This window comes from Ictalurus punctatus, chromosome 2 (genome assembly GCF_001660625.3).
Source record: "Ictalurus punctatus breed USDA103 chromosome 2, Coco_2.0, whole genome shotgun sequence".
In the NCBI taxonomy this organism is placed as follows: Eukaryota; Metazoa; Chordata; class Actinopteri; order Siluriformes; family Ictaluridae; genus Ictalurus; species Ictalurus punctatus.
The window spans coordinates 5,468,586-5,482,023 of NC_030417.2; the positions used below are offsets into that span (position 1 = coordinate 5,468,586).

Below are 13,438 nucleotides of genomic sequence, written 5' to 3' on the forward strand. Positions count from 1 at the left end.
ATGAAGATAATCAGCTTACCTTCACCAGAATATGATTCGGACATTTTTATGGATATATATATATATATATATATATATATATATATATATATATATATATATATATATATAGTGTTACCAAAATAAATCATAGATTAGACCAATCCAATCTGATAGCATTCCAAAGTTCAGGTCAGTCTGATACCCACAATCAGTATTTATTGCTATTTATAACGTGATTTTGACAAAATGACTTCTAGAGTAAAATCCTAAACCCTGGAAAATGGAGTAAACTTTTTGGTTACATATTTAACTATAATTCATTTGAACACTGATCAAGTCTGTTTTCACTGAATATCAACTTTTATTGTGTATTTAAATATTTTACCTTTAACATAAAGCTTGATGTCTCTGTGTTCCTTCTCAGTGCTGCACCTGTAGTCTACCGCATCCTCTTCTCTCAGGTCAGATATGAACAGAGACAGATTAGCAGGAGAAATGTGATTAAACAGCTGAAGTCTGTCACGGTAGTGTTCATCATTTAACATTTCTGTCAGACGTCCATTTCTGAAGGTCTCCCAGGTGAATTTCTGAGGTTTGGTGTTCAGGTCAGAGCAGGAGCAGGGTAACAGCACTGAACCACCTTTGTGTCCTGTGATTTCTGTCTGATTATCAGCAGAGACAGAACAGCCTACAGAAACAAACATACAAAAACTCACAATCTACTGAACACAATACGAAGTACAACATTTCAAAATTTAATTAAGAAAAATACTTCAGTACATTTAATTCCAAAGTCTCGAAACGTGTCTGTTTTACTACTGACTACTTAGTTTTAATAAGAATTAATTATTATTAATAAATATGGAAATTACATTATTCAATTTCTATATTATTAGTTCATATGGAAAATACAGTTTGGAATAATTTGAGAATTGGTACATGCAGCAAGCAGATCATAATTTTTGTTTGTTTATATTTAGTTTAGTTAGGATTGTACCATATTTTAGTGTTGGTTTGATTAGGAAAGGTTCACATCTTTTAATATAAAGCTCACAGCTGATGTTAAGAGCAAAAAACAAGTCATGAGGTTGAAGGAATTGTCCAGTTTGTCATTAAGAGTTTTACTTAAACACACAGGGTCAGTAGTGGATCATCATCAGCTGGACTCAAAGCTTTAATCTCTTGTTTCTCAGCCCAGATCCTAACTACTGTGTGTGTTACACTATTTTGTGATCATTTGTGTATTTATCTTTTAAATCCCAGAGAGTCACTTGTAGTTAAACAGCTGTGATTAGACACCATGTTACAGCTACATCTGAAAATAAAGACCACTTGGAGAGAGTAATTCTACACAATGTACAGATTTCTTTAAACTGATCAGTTTCCATTTTTAACAATTATTTATACACACTAAGTTCACTTCTTTAAAACTTTTTTTTTGAAAATGTGAACACAGTACTGACAAATGCATTCAACTAATTATTTTTAAATAACTGTAAATAAGGTGTTATGCAGGAAGTGAAGATGGTGGTCACAGCAGAAAAAAAAGCAGGTGACTGACATCTATTCAAGCCTTTATTAATGTTTATGTCAGTTGTAATGAAAGGATCATACAGGTGTAGCTCTATAAAACACTACAGTGTTACCAAAATAAATCATATATTAGACTGAAAAATATGTCAAATCCAATACCAGTCCAAAGTACATTTACATTTATTCATTTTGCAGATGCTTTTATCCAAAGTGACTTACAAATATGGAAATACAAACAAAGCGGTATATTAAGCGGAGAACAATATTTTACTGACATACATATATATATACACACACACACATATATATATATATATATATATATATACACACACACATATATATATATATATATATATATATATATATATATATATATATATATATATATATATATATATATATATATATATATATATATATAAAATATAAGATATAATATTTTACATAGTTTTTCCCGTGTGCTTGTAGGTGTTCTTCTTCTTCACCACCACTTGTGGACCAACTAAAACACTTATGCGTATTTGCTTCCCCCATCAGTTCTGGAAGAATTGCAACCCTGGTAGCTTCATTACTGACAGTACTGACGTTACAGCAGAAAAACAAGTACCATCACGTTTTAAGAATGTCGGTACCGACTTGGTACCGAAGTATCAGTTCTCGTATCCCTATCACACACATATGTAATATTGGATCATTTTCCTCAATAAATAAATGGCAAAGTATAATATTTTTGTCTCATTTATTTAACTGGGTTCTCTATATCTACTTTTAGGACTTGTGTGAAAATCTGATGATGTTTTAGGTCATATTTATGCAGAAATATAGAAAATTCTAAAGGGTTCACAAACTTTCAAGCACCTCTGTGTGTGTGTATGTGTGTGTGTGTGTGTGTGTCCTTGCTCGCTGTAATCACTAGACTAAAATTAGCCCTAGCTACGCCCCTGGTCTCAGCATGCACACACACAGGAAGGTATCTGTGTGATTCTTACCACCTCTGCAAGTTATCTGGAGTCACAGTCATGCACATAACTAGTGTTCTCATGTTAGAGCCAGTGTGAGACACTCAGCATGTCAGAGTAACCACACGATTGTGGCCAGGGCAGCATGGGGGCTGATGGGAGAATGGCTACTTCCTCTTTCTTTCAGCATCAGTCTGTGCCATGCACAGAGAATACTGAGTAATACTCCACACTCAATGAGCACATGGTCATACATCTATTACAATCTTTTTTTTACACTTGGTTACATACCTTTCTCAACACTGAGGTCTCTTTTTCAAAACCCTTCTCTTCATCAACATGAAGCTCAGTACAGCAGTTACCACCAAAACACTTCATACACAAAATCAACTCATTCTACCAGAACACTAGCAAAGGCTCTCTCTCTCTCTCTCGCGCTCTCCCTTCATCCCTCCCTCCACAGGAACACCTTTTCTTTCATAACACAATGAACTGAAAAACATTAATATCAGGTAACACACTGAAAACCCCAACAAGTCGACTGTACTCAACTGACTGAGTAAACTTGTTCCCTCAAATTAGGGCGTACTCACACTAGGCCCGGTTGCCTTGTACTGTGCCCAAGCATGATTGCATCAGAAGATTTTACAGAGGAAGTTGACAGTCACATCAGTGACATCATGTTTCGAGTTTCGTGCTCGGCCACCAATTAACAATCACACTCGATGCGTACCATGCCCAAGTCCAGCTGAACTGTGCCCGAGCCCACCTCTCCAAGATAGTCTGGGCACGGTACAAAGCGATCACACTAGTCAAACAAACTGGACTTTGGGGGTTAAATGTGCTCGGGCACGATACAGATCGTCTAGTGTGAGTACACCATTACCTGACTAATGGGGTCTCCCAAAACATGTGTATTTACACAACCAATTAAAAGTTTAGACACACTCATTCTTTATTTTTATTTTATTTTTCTCCACATTTTATAATAATAATAAAACCTCAAAAATCATCAAAACTCTAGAGTAAGACAAATTGAACTATGGGAATTATTTTGTGATAAAAAAATCTAAATTAAATCAAAATATTTTAGTATTTTAACATCTTCAAAGTAGATGCCCTTTTTGACCTAGAATTTCCAGAAGTGTATTCTTGGCATTTTCTTAACCGATTTCTTGAGGAATTCCCCAGAGATGCTTTTTAAGCAGTATTAAAGGAGTTCACACCTACACTGGACTGTTTTTGGTTGCTCTTCAGATTATTGTTTATATATATATATATATATATATATATATATATATATATATATATATATATATATATATAATTTGTGTACATATGTATATATATGGCATGATGTAGGAAGTGAAGATGGTGGTCACAGACAGAGAGACAGCAGAAAAAGGTGTGAAATTCCCACGCATCTATTTATAGCTAAGACCAGAATTAAGTAATGTAAAACTTACAGGAAAATAACTTTTCTATTACACATTATATTAGTTATTATATGTACATTCATTAAAACAGAGATTGTGAGAGATGTAATTCAGTAAATGTGTAAAAACATGCATGTAAAATATAATGTAAAATAATCTCATTGTAGATTCCTCCTTATTCATTCGCCCACCTCTCTTCATCAGTACATTTTAGACTGAAGTTAATCAAGAAGAAAAAATCCACATACTCAAAGCTGAACAGGTCTAAATAAGGAGATTATAACACAAGACATGACATGTATGTTTAACCTGTGTATAAAGATTACTGCTGTCTCTGGACAATTTGGTTGTTCAGGAACAGGGCTGAACTACGGCCTACTGTAAACCCAGTCTGGACAGAAACCACATGAACTAAACACAAAGCAGCTGAACTAAGAACTGGCTAATATTCTCTCTCTTTTCTGTAATAGAAAATAGAAAATAACTTCACGTACCTGCAGCGACGTATAACACAACAGACAAAAGATACAAGCACTTCATCATTACTGATTCTTCTGCGCACACACCAGTCCCTCAAAGTGAAAAACACACACGCACTCTTTCACACTGCCTGAGAGTCTCTCTGTTATATAGTGTGATTATCAGGAAACCACAGCAACCGCGGTCTCATTTTTTATTTTTGAAGATCTCTTTCATCACTCTTTCCAAGACTCAATTAACTTTTTATATGCAGTATGAATATTTATTCATATTTAATCTCATGTGGTGGTTTTATGTTACTTTATAGTATCATCATTGTTATCTGTCTTAGGCATCATTTTCTTTATGCTTGCATGTAGCCTTTTCTTTATATTAAATTTTACCTAAATAAAAAATGAATGCATTATAAATTACTCTAAGTGTTTTGAATTTGTACAGTTTTCTCCTCGCATTAATCCTGATCTTAACGGCTGTTTCTATACTTTATCAGCTCAAATGAAGTTTGTTAGATGACCCCTAGGAAGCCTGAGGGACCGAATCAACACACTAGTAGACGTTAGTGAGTTATGGCTAAGTGGCTAAGTAGCGACATCCTGTGCCATAAAGCTGGTACTACTACAGCTGGTCTACAGATAATTGCTCATTAGCAGAGTTGGGTATGTTTTCCAGGGGCGTAGGAGCGATTTTGAATCCATGGACACTGAAATGCTAAGGGGGTTCAGGGGCATGCTCTCCCAAAAATAAATATTTAGACGGGAGACTGGAGGGGATGCCCAGACCCAGGTTTATCTTACTCAAAGTTGATAGGATCAATCCTATGCGTGTTGGGGATAGAGACAGCCTCATTGTAGTAGAATCCCATATAACCCCTAGAAAAGTTGTCCTCTGAACTGGAGAATGAATACTTATCTTGAGGTTCAACCTGAGCCCGAAGCTCCTCATGTGGGGAGAACAACATCTTGATGTTGAAGTGCCAGTTCCCTGGATCATGCTAGAATTAACCAGTCGTCCAGGTAGTTTAGTACACGGATGCCTTGGAGTCGCAAGGGAGCCAGAGCAACATCCATGCACTTTGTGAAGGTGCGAGGGGATAAAGCTAGCCCGAAGGGAAGTACCTAAAATTGGTATGCGTTGCCTCCAAAAGAACCCATAGAAACACATTTGGCAGTAGTTTCCACGCTGCCAGATGGTCTTTCAGTGACATTAGTATTTCCACATCCTGTTGGAGGGAAAGCATCAGATTTCCGTTGCCCTGTGACAGCTTGCTCACCAGAGAACACTGAAAACGTGGGATGGCCTTGGCAAGGGCAGGCCCTACAGTGGCACTGGGGGCTATCTGCCCTAACAACCTCATGTCCCCTGATACATCCCTCCGTGACCCATCAAGACCATTCCTTATTTGCTTTTATGATCATTCTTAGATCAAGCCTGTTAGCAGGCTGCGGCTGTGGCCGCCCAGTCACCCTGGCTCTCCGCGGGGGGAGGTGGGCCACCACACTCGACTTCTGTGCCTCCCTCGCACTACCGTTGGCCCGGCTCCACTCATGGATGCCTGGGCGAACTTGACACGACGGGGGAGGAACTGGCTGGACGCTGCTGTTTGCGAGCTCCAAAGTCAGGCGGAGAGCCGGACCTGGAAGACAGAGCAAGAGATAGAGCAGCGCTCGTCTCCGGCACCTCTTCCAAATCCATATGAGATCCCCAGGACCTGAGCCGGCTGGCTGCCTTGACAGCGGCCGGCCCAGATCCGTGAGGCTCTGAAACCCAACTCCCTTTGGACGAGAAGAGAGCGAGCCGAGAGCGTAGTTGCCTAATCATGAAATGTTCACAATGCTGACAGTGAGACCTCTCGAGTGCTACCGTTGCATGCTCCATGCCCAAACACTTCACACAGAAAGCGTGTCTGTCTCCTCCCGGGATGAAATGGGAGCAAGGCGTAACACACTTCCTGAATTCTTTCTCGCTTATTCTTTCTTTCTCTTTTCTTTTAAAAAGGGATAGAAAAGTTTAGACATTTTGAGAAAAATATAGAGGAGAAATTAAACGTATTTTTGTCACACAAACAACTGACATGCAGTCTCACTGAAGTTAAAAAGGCTGACGGCGTAGTTCACAGGTGCCATATATATATCATGCGACGCGCCTGATCATGGCAGACTAGAGGCATTATTTTACACAAGCTTCAGATACCGGTCGCGGGCGCAAGGGCGCCCCCATACTGTTATGCTAAACGCAACATTGAAGTTCCCTTTGAAAGGGAACTTCATCAAACCTCTTTGAGACATCTGTTTGCAGATTTTCACATCCATTTGTGACAAGTGTAATGTTAAGGCAGAATCAGGTCCTCTACTGGCCAAATGGGTGCCCTTAGCAGAATTGTATTGTTGTGCTCCCCCTCCCTCCCTCCCTCCCTCCCTCCACCCCTTCCTCCCCTCTCTCCACCCCTCCCTCACTCCCTCCCCTCTCCTCTCCTCCAAATGTTATTGAAGTTTAAAAAAATTATTGTATTTATTAACAATTGTAGCATAAAATGCAAACAAAAAATTATTTAATAAAACTTTTAAAAAGAATGAATATTATAAAAATCAAACAATAGATTTAATAAAAAAATAAACACTGGCATATGTCTTATGTTGGAGCATTCCAATTTTCAAAATATACAAAGGCACACTCCTGCTTTTCCTGGAAAAAGGAACTTTCCAGTGAAGTCATCAATGAGTTCATCATATGATAATGTGTTTGCTAATTCAGAGTTGATTATTGCCAGACAACTCAAGTGCTCTTCTGTAAATTGTATGGTTTTATTGAACAACACTGTTAAAATACATTATGTAATACAGTGGTTTTCAAAGTGGGGGCCACGTCCCCCTTGGGGGCCGCCAGGACAATGTTAATGCCATTTGGGGGGCCTTGCCCTGGAAAAGTTTGGGAACCACTGATGTAATATACATAATATAAACAAAAAAGTTAATTATGTATTTAATCAAATGCCTGCAGAGGGCGACAACAGCCTGTTTTTGTTACACTTTACAGCTCAAATTCTTGTATAATATTGGCCAAACATTTCATTCAAATGTCCACTTAATCTTTAATATTTGGCCACTTCTTTGTGATAGAAATGCTACAGTCACTGTAATTTCTTGAACAAGAACATGTGGACATCAAAACATGCAAACTCAGAGCGAGTAATCAGATGCCTTGGTGGTGGTCAAATTATTAACGGCGTTAAACACATTTAATCTCAACCATTAACAAATATTTAATAATAGACAAATTAATGAATTACTTAATTAATAGACCATTAATTAATAGAAAAAATATAACGATTCACAGGTTCGTGAACATTCCTGAAACTGAGGTATGGGTTTTATCTTGGGCTTTTTTTCTTTTTCTTTTCCCAGGCATAGTTGTCCATCAGTTATGATGACGATCATTTGTAGTCAGCCGCAAGCATGAGCTGGGAACTGGTTGAATGCCGTAAAATGCATTTTTAAAGTGTTTATGTATATATTTATGTATGCGTAAATTAAGTTTGTTACTATTAATATAGAATGAAATGTTTTTTTTTGAGCAACAGAGATGGTGCCCCCCCCCCCCCGGGATTTGGTGTCCTTCGCAAACTGTAGGTACTCTGTGTATAGGGAGTGGCGGTACAGTGTAGAATTTAACATTTTTCACCATTATAAAAAAATACTTGTGGAATGGGTTTAACTATACTGGGCAACATTGTTTAATATCTCTACTGATTTCAAAAGATGTGAGGGTCCTTGTAAAGAAATGCATCTATTTGTATTACAATATAAAGTAATCTTACAAAAATTCTCCCTGAACTCATAAAGCCTAAATGCTGTACCCATAAATTAATACTCTGTTGTATCAGGAGCTTTATGAAAGTCAAGAAACATAACAAACCTATCATCAACAACCAAACCACTATCATCAGGAAGATCTTGTATTAAATGGATATTATTATGTGTTGAGATTTGTCTCAAATCCAGATTGTGTCTCACTGATTACCTGTGTCAGACCTTTTTCTTTAGATGAGAAGCATAGACACAAGTCTACATTTTATAGTCTGTGTTTAACAGAGTTATAGGGTAATTATTTTCTAATGTGTTTTAAGTTTTTTCCTGGCTTAAGAGGTGTGAAGAATAAAGTTCTTAATTGCTTAACCGAAAACAGCTCATAAGGAGCTCCAGAAATATCTGTAAATGTTGGCAGATCGTATTTCAAGCCCAAGAGATTTATAAATTTATCCAAGGCTGTTAACTGCTTAGTTCAATTCTTTAATGGTAAAATCTGCTTCCTATTTATCTCTAAATTGTTTATCTAACTGAGGTATAAAACATTTGTTTGAATCAAAACATAGCTTACTCCCCTGGCTTGTCTCATATGACTATTATCCAGCCTAGATTGTTATAAGAGCAATTTTGATCCTTTATTTACAGCAAGCAAAAAATTTATTTCATAAGGTCCTCCTCTTCTAACAAATGAGTTCTAAATTAGTTACAAATCTTTAAAGAAGTTACATTCAAATCTACATTTTCCCATGTTTAAATAACAATGCTAAAAAAAAGCTTCTTGATGCTTCTTCTTGATTGAGCTGAAGCTTTGGAACACTGAAAACTCAAGCCCCATCGACATCTGGTGGTATGAAGTAATTATTGCAGCCAGAAATTCGAGGCTGTTGATTTCATAATTTTAATACATTATGATTCTGAAGAAATTCTGTGCTTCAAATGTGTTTATTTATGTGAAAATATTAGGGATGTAATTGTGCTACAATGAAATTTTCAAATATCATGCTCCACTGTCATTTTCTTTTCTTTTTTTTTTTTTTTTTTTTTTTTGCCATCACTGCAAATAATATGAAAATATATAAGCTACAAACAAGCTACAGGAATTGTACAAATGTTTCAAAAGTACAATTTCTAATGTATTTTCAATATATGGGAATATTATATTATTTAAGAAGTGTGTGCACAAGCAAAACCAAGAAGAGTGAGAAACTTATTGTAAAGAATACATAAAAACATTTAGACCTTAAATGTTTAGACCTGGTGAGATGCCTTGAAGACTTAGAATATGACATGAACACACATTAAAAGAGTGTATACATAATTGTGCAGTCAACAAGGTCCTTATAAATCCTTAAAAGTTGCAAATGAAACTATGTTAATGTCTGAGCAGAGATTTGCATGTCCTCCTTGTGTTTGTGCGGTTTCCTTCCACTGTCCCACTGTCAAAAACATTGTTTTTTGGACAAAAATGTTAGATTGTCCCTGGGTTTGAATATGTGTGAATGGTGCCCTGAGATGGACTGGTGTCCCATCTGAATTCTCCCACCTTGTGCCCAGTGTTGCTGAGATAGAGTCCGGATCCATGACGACGCTGACCAGGATAAAACAGTTACTGAAGACAAATGAATAAATAAATTAATTAACCCTATAACTGCACCATGCTGTATATAAGCCATAGTCCATATGTTTTCTTCTCTTCTTCTCTTTATGGAAAAGAGGATGCTACCCAGCAAACACAAATGCGCTTTCGACGAAGTCAAGCAAACCCCCGCCGTTGAAATGAAAGCTACAGTTAGTCGAAAAGAGGCTTGATCATGATGAAAAAAAATCATCGACGTCGAATATACGTAGAAAAGAAGCTTGAACAATGTTAACATTCTTCAAACGCTATATTACTTTGAAATTATGCGAAAAAAAACTGATTAATGACGTTACTGCTGAGTAATTTCAAAGTTCACTGTTCAATAAGATTTATTTTTATTTCATTTTTTGATAGCGTATTCTCCAATTTAAGGGAATACGAAATGTCTTGCATACGAAACCAAACGTACGAAGCTTAGCACACGCATGTGCAAATATTGTCCCTAAACCACGTTGGATTTCATTGTACATATAGGCTATATCTTGAACTGGTATGTTTGTGTTATATATGAATGGAATGATAAGTAGATTATACTCTAGGCATTTCCATGACATGTAAAAATGTTTTTTATTTTATATACCTGAATAAAAGATTCTGAAGTCGCAATCCCTTCATTGCTAATACGCGGTCGAAATCGCGTTTAATAAATATGAAAGTTGATCTGATAGTGATCGATATCACGCTTGAATGTGAGCAGTACACGATGGTTTCATCAAAATCACGCTTCGTTTCGATGTATAATACCCGCTTAGAGCCGTTACATTTAGAGGCTTGGTTTTTATACGATAAAATGTGTATAAAAATGTCCCTGTTTTACGCCTTGAAAGTGGCTTGATTATACGTCATATCGACGATAATCTTTGCAACTTTTCGCCGACTATTCGACGTCGAATTGTTTGCTGGGTATGTTCCAGGCAAAGAGAGATGTGGAAAGTACCTACTTGATATTACTGACTTTCTATCACAAAGGGATCTAGTGTTTGGAGCTCAAAATGAAGCATGATTGAAAACCAAGCTCAAAACAAAGGATTCTACTCCTTGTGCTACTTTATTCAAATGATTTCTATACAATTCTACATCAGAGAGGGCTGAACTGGTTCCTAAAAGATCCTCCGTGCTAAAACATTGAATGCTAAAGGTGTCAGATGTATCTATGCCGTGCAACCACAGGACTGGTTCATGTCAGCGGTTCATGCCTATTTCCAGCACTCGGTCTTACAGTGGAACAAGCTGCACAATTCATCAGCATGAGGCTGGTTCACTGCCACTCTGACAAGTGGCAGACATTATTAATGACTGACAGCAGGGGTACCAGCAGTTTCCCTCCTCACATGTGCCAGAGTCCTTTAAGGCCCCTCTTTACAAGATTCTGCAGGATGCTAAATTACAATCATGCCACTTTATGACTTTGCTGCAAGGTCATACACACGCCTCTGAAAGGTATTATCAGTTTATAAAACCACACTTGCATGCATAACTAGCGTTCTAATGGTACTTCAGAGCCACTTTGAGACACTCAGCATGTCAGAGGGACTGCAAGACCAGGGCAGGGCAGTGGGGACTGATGGGAAAATGGCTACTTCCTCTTTCTCAAAGTTAATGAAAGATGTACCATGCACAGAGAATACTGTGTGATACTCCACACTCAACAAGCACACTATCATGCACCCTTTAACATGCTATAAGGTTTTCACAACAATTTCACCACATCTAGTTTAGAAACACACATTCAGTCCAGAGAGACTTTCCCACGACAGTCACAAACAAGAACTTCTACAGCAGTCGTCTTACGCAAAACAGGGTGATGACAAAAGCCTTCAAGAACATATAAGTGGTGTCTCAGTGGTTAAAGTCTCTGGGTTGCTGATCAGAAGGTTAGGAGTTCAAGCCCCAGCACTGCCAAGCTACCATTGTCGGGCTCTTGAGCAATGCCCTTAACCCTCAATTCATCAGTTGTTTAAATGAAATAAATATAAGTCGCTCTGGATAAGGGCGTCTACCAAATGCCATAAATGTAAATAAAAACAAATGATACAAAATAATAAATTATATTAAATGACACAAACACAAACAAAATATAATTTGCAGGATTATCCATCAGCACACAAATATGATTAAATCTGGTATTAATGGTCAAGTAAATAAAAAATAAAAATGTCACAGTAAAATAAACAAGCTAATATTGTGAATCCTGTGCTTACCATGGTGTGTATTTAATATACTGCATGTATTCAGTATTATTCTAGATATTTACTGTGGATTAGATTGTTAGAATGCTGGCATATTCAGTTTTGTCTCCAGCGTTGATCTGGACCCGTGCTGCTCCGGCTGTGTTCACGTGGGTTACAGTAGAGTAAGTAACATCAGGTTCAGTCTGTGGAAAGACAGAACATGAAAATTATACATATAAAACACACACACACACACCAATTTCTAGTGCTTTTACTGTTGACTCCAGAAACACAACTTATATTTATACATCTGAGCAGTTGAGGGTGAAGGGCCTTGGTCATGGGTCCAGCAGCAGCAGCAGAACTGGTATTTGAACTCACAAGCTTCCAAGGAGAGGTCCAATGACGCAACCATTCAGCTAAACACTGCCCATGTGGTTCTGATAAAAGCAGCAGAATATATTTTCCTATAACTCACTGTTCAGTGAAAGCATGTGTGGTTCATGTGTGTTACCTGCAGTGTATCACAAATACAACTAAATCTCTAAAGGTAGAAACAAATCTGCTATAACTGTTACTGTAGAAGCCATGCAGAATGAAATGGAGATTAAATTTAGAATACAGTAGGACTCTGATGGACGATGAGAATTTGATGAAATTTTATAGTTCATTTTCAGTCATTTATCTTCTGGATCAAAGACTTAAAGATGCCACATAATAATAAAAATGCAGCTGAGCTCAGGCCTGCATGTACACTAACCTGATCCTTCTGCTTTCTCTTACAGTCCGGACGTCCTTCAGTAATCACGTTCTCTCCACATCTTCCTCCTAAAGAGAAAAGACCTCAGAAATCACACCTCTAGTGGAAACTACACAATTTCATTTTCCTTATCCAGAGACACTTACAGAAGTGCTGCTGCTTCTACAGGATTCAGTTCATCAATCTCAGAATCTGTTTTGTGTGTGTGTGTGTGTGTGTGTGTGTGTGTGTGTGTGTGTGTGTGTGTGTGTGCGTATGCGTATTTGTTTTCTACCTTTGCGTCTCCAACAAATAAATGCCAGTACACCGGGTATCACCAACAATAAAACCGTCACAATGCTGAAAACTGTGTAATAAAACACAACAAAATGTTAATAAATGTAATAATACAGATGTGTATTTTCATTGCTGATGAAAAGTTTTGGCACCTAGAGGGAGGCTGCTGTGTGTTTGTTGTTTATCTTGTTCCAGTGCTGTTGAGGATGATGCAGATGGAGAGTTTGTTGTTTTACTCTGAGGCGGTTCTGATGGAGGTGTTGTGTCTGTTTTCCTCGAGTGTGTTGAAATTTCTCTTCCCCCTACAGAAAAGAATGACAAAACATATTAAAATAACTGTTTGGATTAACGACTTTAGGATTGGATCACAAATTCCACCAGTTTTCAGTTAATCTT

At 37.4% G+C, this 13,438-nt stretch overlaps 1 long non-coding RNA gene across 1 annotated transcript; it reads right to left on the reverse strand.

Annotated features, from left to right (window-relative positions):
- Window positions 1-12,024: 12,024 nt before the first annotated feature.
- On the reverse strand, window positions 12,025-13,004 carry LOC128628805 (uncharacterized). The gene is made up of 2 exons (XR_008398158.1): window positions 12,767-13,004; window positions 12,025-12,209 (listed from the first exon to the last, which is right to left on the reverse strand). It is a non-coding gene; the product is annotated as an uncharacterized LOC128628805 (long non-coding RNA).
- Window positions 13,005-13,438: the final 434 nt, after the last annotated feature.